Consider the following 17,231-nt stretch of genomic DNA (forward strand, 5'->3'; position numbering starts at 1 on the left):
GGGGGTTCAGGTATTTTATTAGCTGCTGAGTGCAAGAAAGTCTCATCACTGAAGAAGCTGAAATCCCATTTTTCCTTGAAATGGGATCGTTCCAAAATTAGTAACAATGAAGCAGTCAGTCACATGATGGATGGCTGAGCAAAAAACAGAGACAGCAGATGCTGAATTTTGTTTCTGTAATTCTGCCTTGTCCACAGGGCCCTATTTACCCTTCAATCAATTAAAATAAAAGAGATTTTAAAAGTCAGTTTCTTATTTGCACTAGCCACATTTCAAGTACTCACAATTCACAGAATATGAATGTCTGTTTCTGTGCTCTAATGAACAGCACAGACATAAACACTCCATCACTGCAGAAGGGAATTGGACAGCGGTATTCCAATATTTCATGGACAGGATCCTGAGTATAATGACAGAATAATGACAATTCCAAGTTCCCATTTCAGTTCACGGTCTCTTCTCTGATTCGTGGTGTAGCACGGAGCCCATCTCTTTTGTGAACAAAGGTTAATTTGTCCAATTATACACAAGTAGCTAACATTGCTTTTTTTTTTTTTTTTTTTTTTTTTGCCAGTCTTACACTGTAAGTTACAACCAAAGTGAAGGGCCTGAATTATATTTTCATTTTAACAAAGGGGTTTAAAGGGGAAATCCATCTGAAAAAGGAACAAGTCAGGAAAACAAAAACAAAACAGAAGTTTCCATACCAATTCCCATAGCAATAATCCCTTTGCCGTCCTGAGAGTTCCCCCTCATCCTGATTTCATAGTAATCCTGTTTACACCTTTCAAACTTAACCCCCATGCATATGTCTGTAAAACAATATAGGTTATCTTAAACTTCATAGAGATTTTGAACTTTTTATACAAATGGAATCGTGCTATGTGTATTCTTATGAGACCTTATTTTAGCTCAAATATATGCTTGCTAAGTTGTTATAGGTGTCTCTAAAGGGTTCTTGTTTTGTTATTTGTAGAATTGCATTGAATGAATAAACCACACATGAAATTAATCCTTTTCCCTTTGTGGTCATTCTGCTTTTAGAATTTAAAAATTACAAATGATGCTGCTGTAAGCCTTCTTGCACATGTATGTTGGTGCACACGTGCACTGGCGCACAATATTGGAGCACAGATCACTCACAATAATATGCCTAGGAATGGAATTACTGGTGTATGTGTATAATATCCCACCCAAAGAGATGATGTCCTAGATTAAGTGACTGTGCCAATTTGCACTATGGCGAGCAGTGTGTGGCAGCTATTGATGGTCCATATTCTCACCAATATTTGGAATAGTCAGTGATTTTAATTTAGAAATTCTAGTGGGTTTGTCATGACATCTCATTATGTTTCTTTCATTAAACTTTAGTAAGATATAAATCACATAAAACTCACCATTTAAAGTACACAATTCAACGTTTTTTCACATATTCAGATTTTTAAATCACCATATCTAATTTTAGAGCATTCTCATCATCCCTAGATGATGACTTTAGAATATGTCTCTCTATAAAATGAAGTCAATCCATTCATTTTGACTTCATGAGTGTTTTCTCTATCATTGGCAACTTTTCCAGTTTTGGAGAAGCACCTTTCCAAGTTCCTTTAAAAATTAGACTTTTAAGCCAGGCACGGTGGCTCACGCCTGTAATCTCAGCACTTTGGGAGGCTGAAGAGGGCAGATCACCTGAGATCGGGAATTGGAGACTAGCTTGACCAATAAGAGAAACTCCATCTCTACTAAAAATACAAAAAATTAGCCGAGCATGGTGGCACATGCCTGTAATCCCAACTACTCAGGAGGCTGAGGCAGGAGAATCACTTAAAACCAGGAGGTGGAGGTTGCAGTGAGCCGAGATTGTGCCATTGTACCCTAGCCTTGGCGACAAGAGAGAAACTCTGTCTCAGGGAAAAAAAATATGTAATTTTAATTAAAATTATGTTCAGTAAAGAGATTTGGAAAACGTTGACAAATTTTGTCACATTGAGACTTATAATTCATGAATATGGAATGCTTCTTTATTAAATATCCTTAAATAAAGCATTGCTGTTTGCATTTGTGCATTTTTCAGTAAATTTATTCCAAAGATCTTGAAGTATTTTGCTAGTGTTCATAATATCTCTTTCTCTGTTGGATTTGTTTAAGTGCTAGTGGTGGTACGTATATGTTAGGTTCAAGCCCAAGCTGGGGGGCTAGGGGAGTCAGTGGACAGGTGGCAGGTAGCTGAAAGAACACTCATGGAATTGTAGGCAGGTGGGACAGAGCTTTATTTCTCTCGGTATGGGAGCGGGAGAGCAAGCACTATGCACATCGTTAGCAAGGGAGTTATACTTTTTACAGGCAATGATGCTTCCAAGGCAAGCAGGAGCTTACCTGAGTAGTCACATTACCTGCCTTACATGGCGTCGTTACATAATGCATTGGTTTATGCGCCTGAGCTCCAGACCCACTGTGTCATGCTGCACTGGAAGGCTGCCTGGGTCCATTTCTGACTGAAGCACCGCCATCCTCCTTGCACTCCACTCCCTAGGCCGATGGCATCTTCCGGGTAGGGACACCTGCCCATAGGGTGGACTCCTGAACCTATAACCCACAACAACAATACAGAGAGCAACAACTCACTGCTAAGATTCCAGCTATGCCACTTATGACTATCAGGATCCAGCATAGGCCAGAACCTAGGGACGCCCACCACCTCTGGAGGGGGTCATCAGTAAGGCCCTTGACCACCTTTATTCCCCATGCGACCCCTTGCAGGGCTGATGTTATGTTTTGCTGATTGTCAGGGATAAATGTACAGCACTGTGTTCCTACAAAGCACAGGTGTCTCCTTGGGAGCAGGTACTATGTCTAAGGCCATCCAGTCTTATAACACAACTTTTCTAATCTGATTAACCTCATCGGTCAACAGGAGGAGGCCTGCTTGGGTGTGTAATTCAGAACCAGAGCGGTATGCTCTGCAACAGCCGTCACTTCTTCCTCTGTAGTCATAACACCTGCTCCAGGAACAGTTAATACTAAGGGATAGAACTGCCAGGCGGCTCGCTGCACTTCAAAAACTGGAAGGGTAGTGCCTCTCAGTTATGCAGGCGTCTGGGTAATGTGGGGAGGACAGTGGCAGGTCCATAAGGCCACCCTCAGGAACAATGTCCAGTCCAGTTCCCTGTAAGCTAAGGCCACCCTGTGTACCCGCAGACCCCAAAACTCCCAAAGGGTACAAAGTCCATCAGGGCCGGACCTTGATGAGGCCACTTGTTTCACCGCACCTTTGGTGTGGTGACGCGTGTTATGTTTGCACAGGTCGTGGCGGGTCCCTATCTCACATTAGGGTTAATGTGTTCTATGGAGCGCAGCACCCAGGCTAGGGGTACATGTTCCCCCACTAGCCAGCCCCATCTGTCATAAGCACTATGAGCCAGCCAGGGGGCGGGCGGGCCTTGGGTCTTGCAGCGCCGTTTTCCCAAAGCTTGCCATGTTGCATTTCAGGCACCACCACCAGGGCCAGCCTGTGAGTGACGTCAGGCTTCAGGCACAGTCTTACCCCCCACCACACACTGACCAGCCACGACAAGGTCTCCTTAGCGTGGAGGGGGCGGGGCCTCATCTGACCCCTCACGGGTGGGGAAGCACTAGGAACATTTTGCTCCATGTTTCTCCTTCAGTCTAGATAATGACTGACTTCTGCTGGGACCAATCACAGAGGGAGGGAGGGAGGAGTTGGGGTGGGCGGGCTGAGACAGGAGGGGCGGGGCGACTTCCCTCCCATCCCGGGCCCTTCCTGGAGCTGACACCTGGACAGGTCCAGGGCCTGCACCTGCAGCTGCGCAGTGGCCCTGGACGGAGATTCCTCGGGGGACACTTTCAATTCGCCTACCATAGGGGAGATTTCAGGTCCCGAACCAGGACCTGCAGACCTGGACAGCGGCACAAACCGCAGCTCAGAGGAGAGGTTCTGGATTGCGGAGGCCACTAGGGAACCCCTAATGGGTCACTGCACTAGGTGGCCGCTCAGAAGCCTGAGCTTGGCAAGGAGACGCTGCCGCGGGCAGGTACTGGGGTCCTCAGGGCCTCACGCACCTCAGGACCTCCTGGAGCTGGAATTGTGTTCCCTCGAGGTGTCCCTATGGGAAGGAAGAGGGGTCAAACCCAGCACCATCCTCCTCCTCTTTCACCTTCTCCTCCTCCTCCTCCTCCTCCTCCTCCTCCTTCTCTTCTCCCCTCCCCTCCCTTCTTCTTTCTTCCTTTCTTCTTTTCTTTATTCCATCTTCTTTCTTCTTGTGATTGAGGATTCTGTCCAGGCTCCTGAGGCTCTCCTGAGGGCAAGTGGGGAGGGTGGACAGAGCGAAGGAGGGCAGGGAGGTAAATGGGAAAGAACAGCAGTTACCCTTGTCAACAGTGATGCCCTTGGGTCCATCTTCACCGAGGGCTCTTATATGTAATCAGAAGATGAAACACCGGGAAACAGAAGCAGCGGAGACACAGTGAAGGAAAGCAGTCCAACAAACAACTTCTGGTTCAATATCGGACTATAACAGATAGTATCTGAAGAATGTAAAATGTGAGTGCAAATTAGAAAAGAAACAAAAATTTTAAAACTAAAATATAATATCCCCATTAGAAGCAAAAGAGTGGCTTTGTAGACAATGACACACAGTTGTAGAAAGAGCATTAGAGATAGATTAGGAAAATTGCTTATCCAGAACCTATTTTTAACTTTGAAAATTGTTGGCCAGGCGTTGTGGCTCATGCCTGTAATCTGGCACTTTGGGAGACCGCGGCAGCCAGATTACCTGAGGTCAGGAGTTGGAGACCAGCCTGGCTGACATGCTGAAACCCTGCTTCTATTACAAATACAAAAAATTAGTAGGGTGTGGTGGTGTGCACCTGTAATCCCAGCTACTCAGGAGCCTGAGGCAGGAGAATCACTTGAACCTGGAAGGTGGAGGTTGCAGCAAGCTGGGATTGTGCCATTACACTCCAGCTTGGGCAACAAGGGTGCAACTCCAACTCTCTCTCTCTCACACACACACACACACACAGAAAAGAAAAAGAAAGAAAATCGGTGCTGCCCCTCTCACAAGGAGGCTGATGAGATTCCCATTACACTTTCTCTGTCTATGAGAATCTACTGTCTGGCTCAGCCTCTGACTCTCCTCGGAGCAGCCATCAGCACTTGTGACTCCTCACTCGGGTCCTAATGGAAAAGTCGCCTTGAGATGCTGGGCTTGGGGCTTCTACCCAGGAGAGATTATGCTGATGTGACTGTGGCAAGGGGAGGACCAGATCCCAAAATGCATAGCATGGGGGCCCCAGGCCTGGGGGATGGGACCTTCTAGAAGTGGGTGGCTATGGTGGTGCCTTCTGGAGAGAAGCAGGTATCCCCGTGCTGTGTGGAGCATGAGGGGCTGCTCAGGCTCCTTAAACTGAGGTAGGTAAAGAGGGAGTGTGGTGGAAACCTCTTCACAGAACTGGCATAGTGAAAGCTGCTCTGGGCCCTGTGGCAGGGTCAGGATTTTGACCTGGAAGCCCAGGCCCCTTTCATTCCCTTCTCAGAAACACCTTCCAAGCTCATCCTAACCATCATGGGAACAATTGCTGGCTTCCTGCTGCTTCCTGCTCCAGTCTTTGGAGATGGGATATGCAAGAAGTTCTCATGTATGCAAGAGGCTGGAGAGATGGCTTTGCCCTTTCTCACCTGTTGGGATCCCACTGTGAGTGGGAGACTTGCTTATTCACTTCTCCCTGCTCCTGCTAGAGCTGGGGATGGTGAAGCCACTAAGCCACATGCCCTGAGAGGGAACCAGGCAGACTGACAAGGAGGGCACTGCCTGTCAAGTGGCCAATGGTCCCAATCAGAGAAGGTGAAGGGTGAGAGAGGAGGCTGCTGGGAACCAGAAGCTTGGTTCTGGAAGGCTGAGAAAGTGCAGGCTGACAGTAGAGGCTAAGGGCTGGAGACCCTGGGGTCAGCTGTGCTGTTCCCTCTGAGCCCCAGGGTGCAGGGGAGGGTCCTTTACACAAGGGAGCTTCAGGTCTCATGGCCATTTCTGGGCTCTGTACTCCGCTGATCCCCCATGAGGATTCTAAACATTGAGATCAGGTACCCAGGATCCCTGGAATCTGATTCTCATATAACCTGAATTATCTTTAATAAAAATATTCTTCTATTTTGTTTATTTCCTACAAGATATAAAATATTACCAAACTGTTGTACATTATGAGCTAATATGTAGGTACCAGGCATATGTGGACAGATCCTCCTAGTTATTTATATTGGAGGAAGGTGGGGGTCCAGCCCCATTCACAGATGTGAACAGCAGGATAGCAATGTCAGGACCACGATACTGGGTGGCCCTAACCCTGAAGGAAAGACCTTCACTGCAAACAGACATTCAGGACGCAGATTTCAGGGTCCTCCGCTTTCTTTTCTTCCTGTTCTGAATTTAACAGTTTAATTTCCTAATCTCAGCTGGTAGCAATATAAATGAGGTATTCATGACACTTGGGCCCCCCTCTACCATGGCACCTAACAGGGTCTTCTCTCCTCATAAGAATGTCAGGAGGGTCTACTCTATAAAAACCAACAAGGAAGGGGTGGCAGGAGAAGCTCATCTTGAACCCCTGGAATAGAGAGCGTGGAGCCATGGTCCTGTTCCTCACCCATCCCACGGTCCTGCCTCAAATACAGTCTCCTTCTGCAGGCTCTGCTGGGTCCTCTTTATTTTCATTCTCCAGGTGGTGACAGGGTCCCTGATGCTGATGTGGTGTTCACAGCTTCCTGAAATATAATCTTTGGGGCCCATTGCCAACAGGAGCTGAGGCTGGGGAGCAGCTTAGGGTTGTGGGGGATCCCTGGATTTGAAGGTAGGGGATGGCGATGGCCTGCCCATAATGCTCAGGGTGTCGAGGCTGAGAGTGGCTAAGCTGAATCTGGTCATTACCATGTTCTCTACAGTTTGGAGCTGCCTTGTGCAGACCAGCAAGACACAGATTGTTCTCAGCTCCCTTGTCTCTGAATCCTGACTTCTCTTCCCCCAGCTGTGTAGCTGATGAACTGTGCCTCCTCCCAAGCATAGCACAGGGGGGATGTAGGGAGAGGGACCCATTCCTCTGATGCCCCAGAACCCCTTCCACAGAGTCCCAATATCCAGGCCTGGGGTCCCCTTCCCTGGATCAACCTTCCTTTTCTGGAATGAAAGGGTTACAGTGTTTCCCTCCCAGATCTCCCCTGTGACTCACTCACTCTAAATAGATGTCTTGCTCTGGGTTATTATTCTCACATCCCTTCTTTGAAGCTGTGCTAAGATGTTACAAACTATTAAGAGAACATGGAGGCCGGGTGTAGTGGCTTATGCCGGTAATCCCAACACTTTGGGAGACTGAGGTGGGTGAATCACCTGAGGTCAGGAGTTTGAGTCCAGCCTGGCTAACATGGCAAAAACCTCTCCCTAAAAAATACAAAAATTAGCTGATTGTGGTGGCAGGCACCTGTGATCCCATCTATTCAGTAGACCGAGGTGAGAGAATCACTTGAACCTGGGAGGTGCAGGTTGCAGTGAGCCGAGAGTGCACCATTGCACTCCAGTCTGGGTAACGAAAGCAAAATTCTGTCTCAAAAAAAAAAAAGGAGGATAGGTTCCCTTTTTTGGATTATAAGGATTTTCTGTGCTGAGGCGGGGCCAGGTGGGGAGAGAAGGGCGGGTGGAGGGGCAGGTGCTGGGTGGTGCGCGGCCTCGCTCTCTGCTCCACAAAGTTCCTGCTGAGGTCATTCCTCGTCTATTTGTCTGGATCCCTCCCTGTGGTGTGATTTGTGCCTGGTCTTTAGGGGCGGGTGCTGCTCCAGGTTGGAGGCCTCACACATCTCCAGGGTGAGCCTTTCTCCAAGTCCATGGAGGTCAAGGGCAGGTCCTGGCAGCTCTCCATCCTGCCCTCAGCTGCACTTTGTATGTGTCTGTATTTTCACACATTGACCTCGTCCCTCTGATCAGAGATTTCCAGGAATAGCATCCTGTAGGGGAGCCATCATCATCACGCTCTGGCCAGGCTCTGTCTCTCACTCTTGGGTCGTGAGTTCTGTTTCTTGTCTTCTAAAGACTCGGGGCAGCCTCTGCACTTGGGGCTTCTCAGACACCCCAAATTGATTGTTTCCACCTTTGCCTTCCTTCCTGCTCTGTTTCCAGAACATCTTATTTTCCCTTTTTATTGTAGTAAGTCAATTTTTTAAATTAACACTGTGAATAGATGTGTTAATGCAGTGTCTTGGGTGCACCATGTGGTTAGTCAGGGACCTGGTAGAAAAGAAATGATACCTTTTTCTTCCTTTTATTTATTTATTTTTTTGAGATGGCGTTCCATTCTTGCTGCTCAGGATGGAGTGCAATGGGGCAATCTCAGCTCACTGCACCCTCTGCCTCCTGGGTTCAAGTGATTCTCCTGCCTCAGCCTCCTCAGTAGCTGAAATCACAGGCATGCGCCATGATGCCTGGCTAATTTTGTATATTTAGTAGTGATGGGGTTTCTCCATGTTGGTCAGGCTGGTCTCAAACTCCTGACTTCAGGTGATCCACCCACCTCAGCCTCCCAAAGTGATGGGATTACAGGCATGAGCCACTGCTCCTGGCCTGAGATTGTACCTTTTACACAGATGTCAGCAAGGCTAAGAAAGCGGCCGGGAGCGGTGGCTCACGCCTGTAATCCCAGCACTTTGGGAGGCTGAGGCGGGTGGATTACAAGGTCAAGAGATTGAGACCATCCTGGTCAACATGGTGAAACCTCGTCTCTACTAAAAATACAAAAAAAATTAGTTGGGCATGGTGGCGTGTGCCTGTAAACCCAGCTACTCAGGAGGCTGAGGCAGGAGAATTGCCTGAACCCAGGAGGCGGAGGTTGCGGTGAGCCGAGATCGCGCCATTGCACTCCAGCCTGGGTAACAAGAGCGAAACTCTGTCTCAAAAAAAAAAAAAAAGAAAGCAACAAGGGGCACTGAAGCTCCCTGGGATGATAAAAGAGCAAGGAAAGGAGCAGTTTCCAGAACTCAAGGAAATCTATAGCTTTCAGTAGGGGCAGCCCTGCATGCCAGTGGCTGTAGGTAGAGGCTGAAGTGATTGCAGAACCACAGAGCTGCCCAGAGGGAGTGAGGGAAATGAAACCCTGAGTTACTTCTCCTCCCACACTCCCATCTCCTGCAGGTGCCTGTTATCATCCAAACCCAAGCAGAAGCCAGATGGTGAAGGGGCACAGGCTGTACCTGTCATGGTCAGCCTCCTAGTGCAGGGGGCAGGGTGGAGGAGGCTCTGTGGGGAGATAGCATCAGACAGCAATGCACCCACCTGCTTACAGTGTTCACAATGTTCAGGGAATTCACTTAAATATCCTAGAGTTTCCCTAACCCAAAAGCATGACTTTTTAAAAAATAAATGTTATTTATTTATTCATTCAAGTTCCCTTGTATGAAATCAGTGCTGAAGCATTGTTAGAAGGGAAACACAAGACTCAATAAGGCCACCACCTCAATAATACCCAACAAAATATGATGCAATGCTTCTAATCCCAGCTACTCGGGAGGCTGAGGCAGGAGAATTGCTTGAATTTGGGAGGCAGAGATTGCAGTTAGCTGAGATTGTACCATTGCACTCTACCCTGAGTGACAGAACAAGACTCCATCTCAAAATAATACTAATAACAATGACGGGAGCTGTACACATTAGGCCTTCAGGTGGACAGTGACATTAGTAAGGCACTTAGTGGTACCATCAATGGCCAGGGAACAGACCATGTTGATGCCATGCCCTTCAGCTACATAGAACTTTGCTGTGCATTTTCTTCTTAAAATCACAGCATTAGGCCACTACATTAACAAGTTCTTCAAACAGAAATTCATTTATTCTTTGTGATAAGATTTGGGTAAGGGTGAAAAGAGTATTAAGTAACACTGATTGCAGATTCTTTATGACTTTTAGCCAGAACTACGAAAGAAAGTATACAGAGGCTGGGTGTGGTGGCTCACGCCTGTAATCCCAGCACTTTGGGAGGCCAAGATGGGCAGATCACGAGGTCAGGAGATAGAGACCAACCAGGCCAATATAGTAAAACCCCATCTCTACTAAAAATACAAAAATTAGCTGGGCGCAGTGGTGTATGCCTGTAATGCCAGCTACTTGGGAGGTTGAGGCAGGAGAATCACTTGAACACGGGAGGCGAAGGTTGCAGTGAGCCAAGATATCAATATTGCACTCCAGCCTGGGCAACAAGAATAAAACTCCATCTCAAAAAAAAAAAAAAAACTCTAAGCATTCAATAAAAACCACTTCTCCCTGCCCAATGCCATCCATGGAAATACTTCTACTGCAGAAGAGATGCCATCTTCCATTTACATGTCTGTAAAAGCTAATGCATGCCTCCGCTGCAGTAGACAGAAGAGAGCTAAGCAGCCCCTTCCACACAGTGCCTCTGGTGGAGAATGTTGGTGTGGCCACAGTGCTCCCTGTCCTCTGCTGTGCACTTTACTGCTCTGTGGAGAGGGGTGAGGACCTCAATGGAGACAGGAGAAATCCTATTTTGTTCAGACGATGTGGCTCTCTTTGGGTTTGTCCAGCAAATCCAAGCTGTGTCTGTGGGTCTGTACGCTGTGTGCATCTTCAGCAGGAACCCCCGTGAAGTGCTTCAGTGCTGAGCTCCCAGTCTCCCTTGTAACCATGGCAAATGGAACCATCCACTTGACACAGTTCTCTCTGTCACACCACGAATGCTCTTAAACCTTTTGTGTCAATTCAAGGGAAGAGAATTACAAGGCAGAAGCAGTGAGTACATCCTAGGAAAATTCTAAGCAGTCAGCATCCAGCACACGGAGATCTGAAAGCTCCGCAATCTGTAAACATTTGCTGGGGAGGCCGTGGCAACAGCACTTTGTATGAGCCATTTAGAGACGCCACCTGCATGTATACATTCAGCCAGGACACAGTGGCCAGGGGACTTAAGCACCACTCAGGGGCCTTTATACTTACTCATTCCACAGTAAGAATTTTATGTCCTGAACAAGCCCCAAAGCTGCACACTGTGCAACTGTGAAGAACAGATTTCCTCAGGTTTGGCTGCAGTAGATAAAGATAAAATCCCAATCATCTGTAAAAGTGATTTTACAACATTCTGTGCTGTCACGTGTTGATCAAAGCAATCCTGTGCCAAGTAAACTATCTCCCTGTGAAGTCTGCAGACCTCATGCGCCTCCCTCAGCCAATCCAGAAGAGGCTGCAGAAGAGGGTGCCACGGCATAGAAGGCTTATCCCATAAGTATGACTTTTGCTGGTTCAATATGACTTTCCAGACTCTTCTGTTTGCCCATGTCTGTATAGGCAGTGGTGAGGCTCTGGATCACAGGAAATGCTGAGACATATGCATAGAATTCAGGTAGGCCAGCTCATCCTCTTTGTCAGATGTGGGGATCAAGCAGCAGGGTTTATACAGACTGTATTACTGTCCCAAGGCTGAATGCCACCCTGGCCTCCCACAGCCCTGTCAATATTGGCAATTTTTCCACTGGACTCTGAACAAAAAGCCACAATTTCCTTCTTTTTTCGGGAACAAACAGAGAAATCAGTGCCACTTCCCTCTTTCCTGCTGCCCTGTTCCTTCGCAACCTCCCCTACTCTCCCTGGACATAATGCAGGGCTCAGGCACCCAACTTAAGCCTGAAGCTGTCTCCAGGGCAGGCGGGCATGGACCTGTCAAGACAGGAGGCAGGAGGTGAGCAGGAGGAGGCATGCCTTTAAAAAACAACATCTCACTTAAAATTGCTTAGCAGGTACAAAAATGCGATGGTATCTAACTCTCCCTCCCTTTCCCCACAGGGACCATACAAATTGTAAATGAATTGCTTGAGTTATTTGAGTGCAAGCCCTAACAGTGAAGTCTGGCTTACACAGGCACAGGGAATTTCCACGGAGCTAGAGCTGCGGCTCATGGAATCACAGACGCTGCCAAAGTAATGAAAATGGTGAGTCACTTCCTCTGTAAAGGGAGAGAGGTTGACGGCGGTGCCTCTCGACCCAGACTGGGAACCTGACATGCTGGAGTGTGGGAGGCTTCTTGTAGCCATGGTTCTAATTTCCCTGCGGTGGCCGGGCTCTGTGGGCAGTGGGCCGGGTGTGTCTCAGGAGGGAACGAGGATGCCCAAGCAAGTGCCTGGTGATGCTTTTCCCCTCCGATCACTTCTCAGCACACACAGGCACACAGGCAAGGCTGACCACAGAAGAAGCTGCATGGACACCTGAGGACTCCACAGAGGAGCAGCTTTCCTCCAGGTGCTCTGAAGTGGTGATGTCAGAATGGAGGGGACCTGCTGACACTGGCTCTGCCAGACCTCTGTGCTCCCCTCCCCAGCCCCCACATTCCAGGACTCTTGGCACAAGAAAATGGATCAGACAAGAAGGACCAGGTTGGTGGGAATATCCCTGCCAATTGGCAACTCAAGCCTCACCCAGACCTCACCTCCTCACCCCACACTCCTCAGACCCTGTTCCTCCAAGCCAAAGTCAGACATGCAAGGGAAATGCCGGGCACAGATGACAGGCTGCATAATTGCTGGAGAAGGTCCCCAAGTCTAGGACCAGACACCTGTCTCACCCTCTCAGGTGACCTTAGTCATCATCCTGCAGGCACTTACACTCCTTCTCAGCACTAGCACTTTCTGTAGATAGTCAAGTTCCTCTTTCTTCTCAGGGTTCACCATGAGCACTGGGGTGACCAAACACACTGTGCAAAGGGCAGGGAGACTCTTCAATGACAGCTTATGAATCTGTCCCTTCGCCACCGCCAATGCTGGGAAATGGCACCTCAATCCACAATTTCTTCCTGCCCTACCTCCTCACACCCATCTGGAATTTAGGGGAATGGGGAGGGCAGCCAGCGGTGATGGCAGCAGCTGAGGCCTAAGGAAAACTGAACGGGAAGCCAAGGAACCAGCTCAGGTGACTATAATTGTTTGCTGTTCTGCACGTGTGTCCAAGAATGACCACAAAGGATTTTCAATGAGCAATTCTAAGGTTACCATCCTATTTGGCCACATCACAGACATCAAGTGGATCAACACTGCCTTTATCTATGACATGAGTGAGAATTCCGACCCCTACCTGCATCAGGTTAGCCCCACACCCTGAAGGACCCCCACTCTCCTGTTATTTTTTGCATCTTATTTACCTTATATCCTCATCCCTTCCTCTGGGTGTCTTTGCCCTGGGGGTCTTCTGCTTCTACTCTCTGTCTCCTTTCAGGTGGCCAGAGCAGGCTGGTTTGGTCAGGGCTTGGCCATCACATTCGAGTCACATGAGAATGATGCCAGGATCCTCAGTGATGGGCAGCATCGCTTTGAGGTGAGTGTTAGGAGCTGTCTGATGAGACAGACGTCTCCTCCACAGTGAGTGCTGAGCTCGTGAAACTTTTGGATCCTCCCTGTTTGTTAGTATGTTTCTTCTGAAGCCTGTCGTGTAGGTCATGGGCACCTGATACATAATGGACGTGTTACCGGTTCATGCCCCTGGCCTTTGATGCTGTGTTGGGCTGTTTTCCTGGCCTCCGTGTGGGGTCTCTGTCTTCTCGCATCATATTACATGTCCTTCCTCAGCCCCAAGTCTGTCCTCTGAACCCACACAGTACACCAGCATCTGCATGTGTGCCATGGGTTCCTGCCTCACTTTCCCCTTTTCATGCCTTATTCTGAACATGCCATATTTTCTCTTCAATTGAACAGATGCAGTAGATGACTCACCAATTCTGGAATGTGACCATCTATCCTTCAGGAGAGGACATGAGTGTGGGGGTGAAGGAGACACCATTGCTCACACCCCCAACAGCCCCCACCCCATGGCTTCCTTCCTCTGCATCAGCACCACCCCTGAACTCTTATTCTTGATTGTCATAATTTTTAACATCTTAACTAGAAATGAAAGACATGTGTTTCTGTGGTATCTGTAAGTGCTACATCTTCTTACTGTGTTTGGGGAGGTTATTTTAGGACACGATCCAGGGTAAATTCCTGCAAGGCTGAGGTGCACTGCGGTGAGGTCAAGGAAAGATGACTGAGACTGCAGAACCCTGGCTCCTCCACTACCTTCTTGTATTAGCCAGAGTCCTCTAGAGAGACAGAACTAATAGGATATATATATGGGGATTTATTAAGTAGTATTAACTCACACGATCACAAGGTCCCACAACAGGTCATCTGCAAGCTGAGGAGCAGGGAAGCCAGTCTGAGTCCCAAAGCTGATGGGGACTCAGTTTGATGTTTGAGAGCAGGAAGCATCCAGCATGGGAGGAAGATATAGGCTGGGAGGCTAAGCCAGTCTAGGCTTTACACATTTTTCTGCCTGCTTTATATTCTGGCCATGCTGGCAGCTGATGAGATGCCACCCACCCAGATTGAGGGTGGCTCTGCCTTTCCCAGTCCACTGACTCAAATGTTAATCTCTTTTGGCACCACCCTCCCAGACACACCCAGGATCAATACTTTGCATCCTTCAATCCAACCAAGTTGACACAGTATTACCACCACACAGCCAACTTCTGGCCTTTTGTGGTCTCTTCCATTTTCCCAGTGGCCTGGGAGCAGCTGGGATATTTCTGATCCTGGGGCTCCTAGGTAGTGATGCACAGTATTTCCAGTGCTGAGGGGTGCCATGGACACTGAAGCTTGGGTGTCTCCTCACAGGCTCTCTTGGTGCCTCCTTATTTGTTCCTTCAGGTTCTGGATCTTGACCACTAGGACCTGGGCCCCCACCCCCTCCAGCAGGGCCTGATCCACTCCAGCTGCTGCTCCAGCAACTCTCTGGCTTGGGCCACCTCAGCCGTGTGGTGGGACCAGGGGCTTGGTGAGGGGAGTTGGGAGGGGAGCTCCAGCCAGGGCGCTGAGACCCTGGGAAGCTGTGCTGCAGGGTCTGGCTGTAAGAAATTTGACCTCTGTTTCTCTTTTTCTAGCCCATTAGTTTCAGTCCACCTGTACCAAGAAGCCCAGGGGGCTCTCTGTCTTAGGTATAGGCCTCTGGGAGGCAGGTAGAGATCCCTGACCCAGGAGCTATACTGGAAACCCCACAGCTGCAGAAAGTCAAGTCGCACCTCTAAAACCCCCAGCTGGTTAAAAAAGACAAAGAATTTGACTACCCAAGAGGTTTCATTTACATAACAAGACCACCTTCTCAGCCTCCCTCTGTGTGCTTTTAATTTAAAGATTTCAGAGATCTCTTCTTCTAAACAATTAATGAAAACATCAGGTTTTAAGAGGACACATAGTAGTGTCATGGCTAGCCTTAACAGATTCCCTTGACTAAATTAAGAGCAAAAAAATCTGACTTCAAACACTCTGGTAGTTAAAATTATACACTCATCAGCCTAGCACGGTGGCTCATACCAGTAATCCCAGCACTTTGGGAGGCTGAGGTGGGCAGATCATGAGGTTGAGAGATTGAGACCATCCTGGCCAACATGGTGAAACCCTGAGTCTACTAAAAATACAAAAATTAGCCAAGTGTGATGGTGAGAGCCTGTAGTCCCAGTTACTTGGAGGCTGAAGCAAGACAATTGCTTGAACCTGGGAGGTGGAGGTTGCCGTAAGCAGCCTGGGCAACAGAACAAGACACTGTCTCAAAAAAAAAAAAAAAAAAAAAAAAAGATTAAACACTTCTGCTATGGCTCAGGTTTGCTACCTCATCAGGGAACAACAAAGGCCACCCACTTGTGGCCTAAGAGTCATAACTTTGGTTAAGGCACTTGGGAGGATACCTTTTGGTAAAGAAGGTGAAAAGCCAGGAATATCAACTGCTCCTCCTGGCTAACATCTGGTGATAAGGGATCTGAAAGGACTTTTTAGAGCTCTTATAGTCAAAATTGGACTTCATTACAACTGATATTTTAGACTTTAGTGTGTATATATCGTTTTAAGGTTTCTGTTCTCTCTGTGTAAACATTTCTCAGTCAGCTGACTGCCTCTCTTAAACCTCCTGCTAGTCACATGCACTCCCTCTGTTTCCCTATCTCTCTATTTATTTCCTTTTTATTTTTATTTTTTGAGATGGAATCTCACTTTGTCACCTGGGCTGGAAGCTGGAGTGCAATGGTGTGGTTTTGGTTCTCTGCAAACTCTGCCTCCAGGGTTCAGGTGATACTCCCACCTCAGCCTCCTGAGTAGCTGGGATTACAGGTGCATACCACCACACCTGGCTAGTTTTTGCATTTTTAGTAGAGACGGGTTTTACTATATTGGCCACACTGGTCTTAAACTCCTGACCTCATGATCTGCCTGCCTTGGCCTCCCAAAGTGCTGGGATTACAGGTGTGAGCCACTGTGCCCGGCGGACATGGAATTTTTCAAGATTACGAATAATATGGGTTTTCTAAAAATTGAATGAATGAATTGAAAATTGTTAAGCATAAATGATAAAGGGGTATTTCCAAGCCACTTTGGGTCCCATGGTTGCCACTCAAAAGTGGAGCTGTCCCCATTTCTTTTCAGTTTTACTCAGATCAAAGCTTGTGGTTCCAATTTAATATATAATCACAAAATGCATTTAAGTTTCTTGAGATGCCGAGGGAGCAAGCATTCCCTTAATTTTCTAGAAATTATGAGAAATAATTCTTTTGTAATCATTACTAAAGTAAAAAGGGATTTTTACCCAGGGCTTTGCAAATATGATGTGTTTTCTTCCTGCTTTTAAGGGTCATGTTTCTGAAAATCTCAACCTAGTGACATCACTTTCATGTTTCTCTCTGCATTTACTCCTTGGTACTGGAGAGACCCTCAATGCATCTCAGTAAGGATGAGATGTGTTCTCATGTATTCTCACTAGAATGGATGTGTTTATCCATGACTCACAGAATCTAACCATATCCTGGCTACAAGATACTCACTTTGGATCTAGGAACATGTAGAAGTTGAAATTGGAAGGACAGAAAAGGATATTCATGAAAACAATAAGAATTTCTTATGTTCTTTCATAGGATTCTATGTGTTGGCTGAGCTCAGATGATAGCATGGGTGTTTTACATGGTTCAGGGCTTGAAGTGGAAGGAAACAGATGCAGGCAGGATGGTTAATAGCTGTGTGTGAAACTGACACAACCACACTTCTGCCATATTTTATTGGCTAACACAGATCTGGATCTGCTCATGTTTAAGGGGTGGAGAGACCTTACCTCTTGAGGAGGGAGTGGTGGGTCAGACTAAAGAAAACCACGTGTGATGGAAGA

General features: G+C 47.6%; 1 long non-coding RNA gene across 1 annotated transcript; it reads left to right on the forward strand.

Moving 5' to 3' along the window:
• Positions 1-11,923: 11,923 nt before the first annotated feature.
• Positions 11,924-13,952, forward strand: LOC103791071 (uncharacterized). The gene is made up of 4 exons (XR_004739430.3): positions 11,924-11,992; positions 12,215-12,433; positions 13,269-13,367; positions 13,745-13,952. It is a non-coding gene; the product is annotated as an uncharacterized LOC103791071 (long non-coding RNA).
• The last annotated feature ends 3,279 nt before the right edge of the window (positions 13,953-17,231 follow it).

Source organism: Callithrix jacchus, chromosome 4 (assembly GCF_049354715.1).
Source record: "Callithrix jacchus isolate 240 chromosome 4, calJac240_pri, whole genome shotgun sequence".
NCBI classification, from domain to species: Eukaryota; Metazoa; Chordata; class Mammalia; order Primates; family Cebidae; genus Callithrix; species Callithrix jacchus.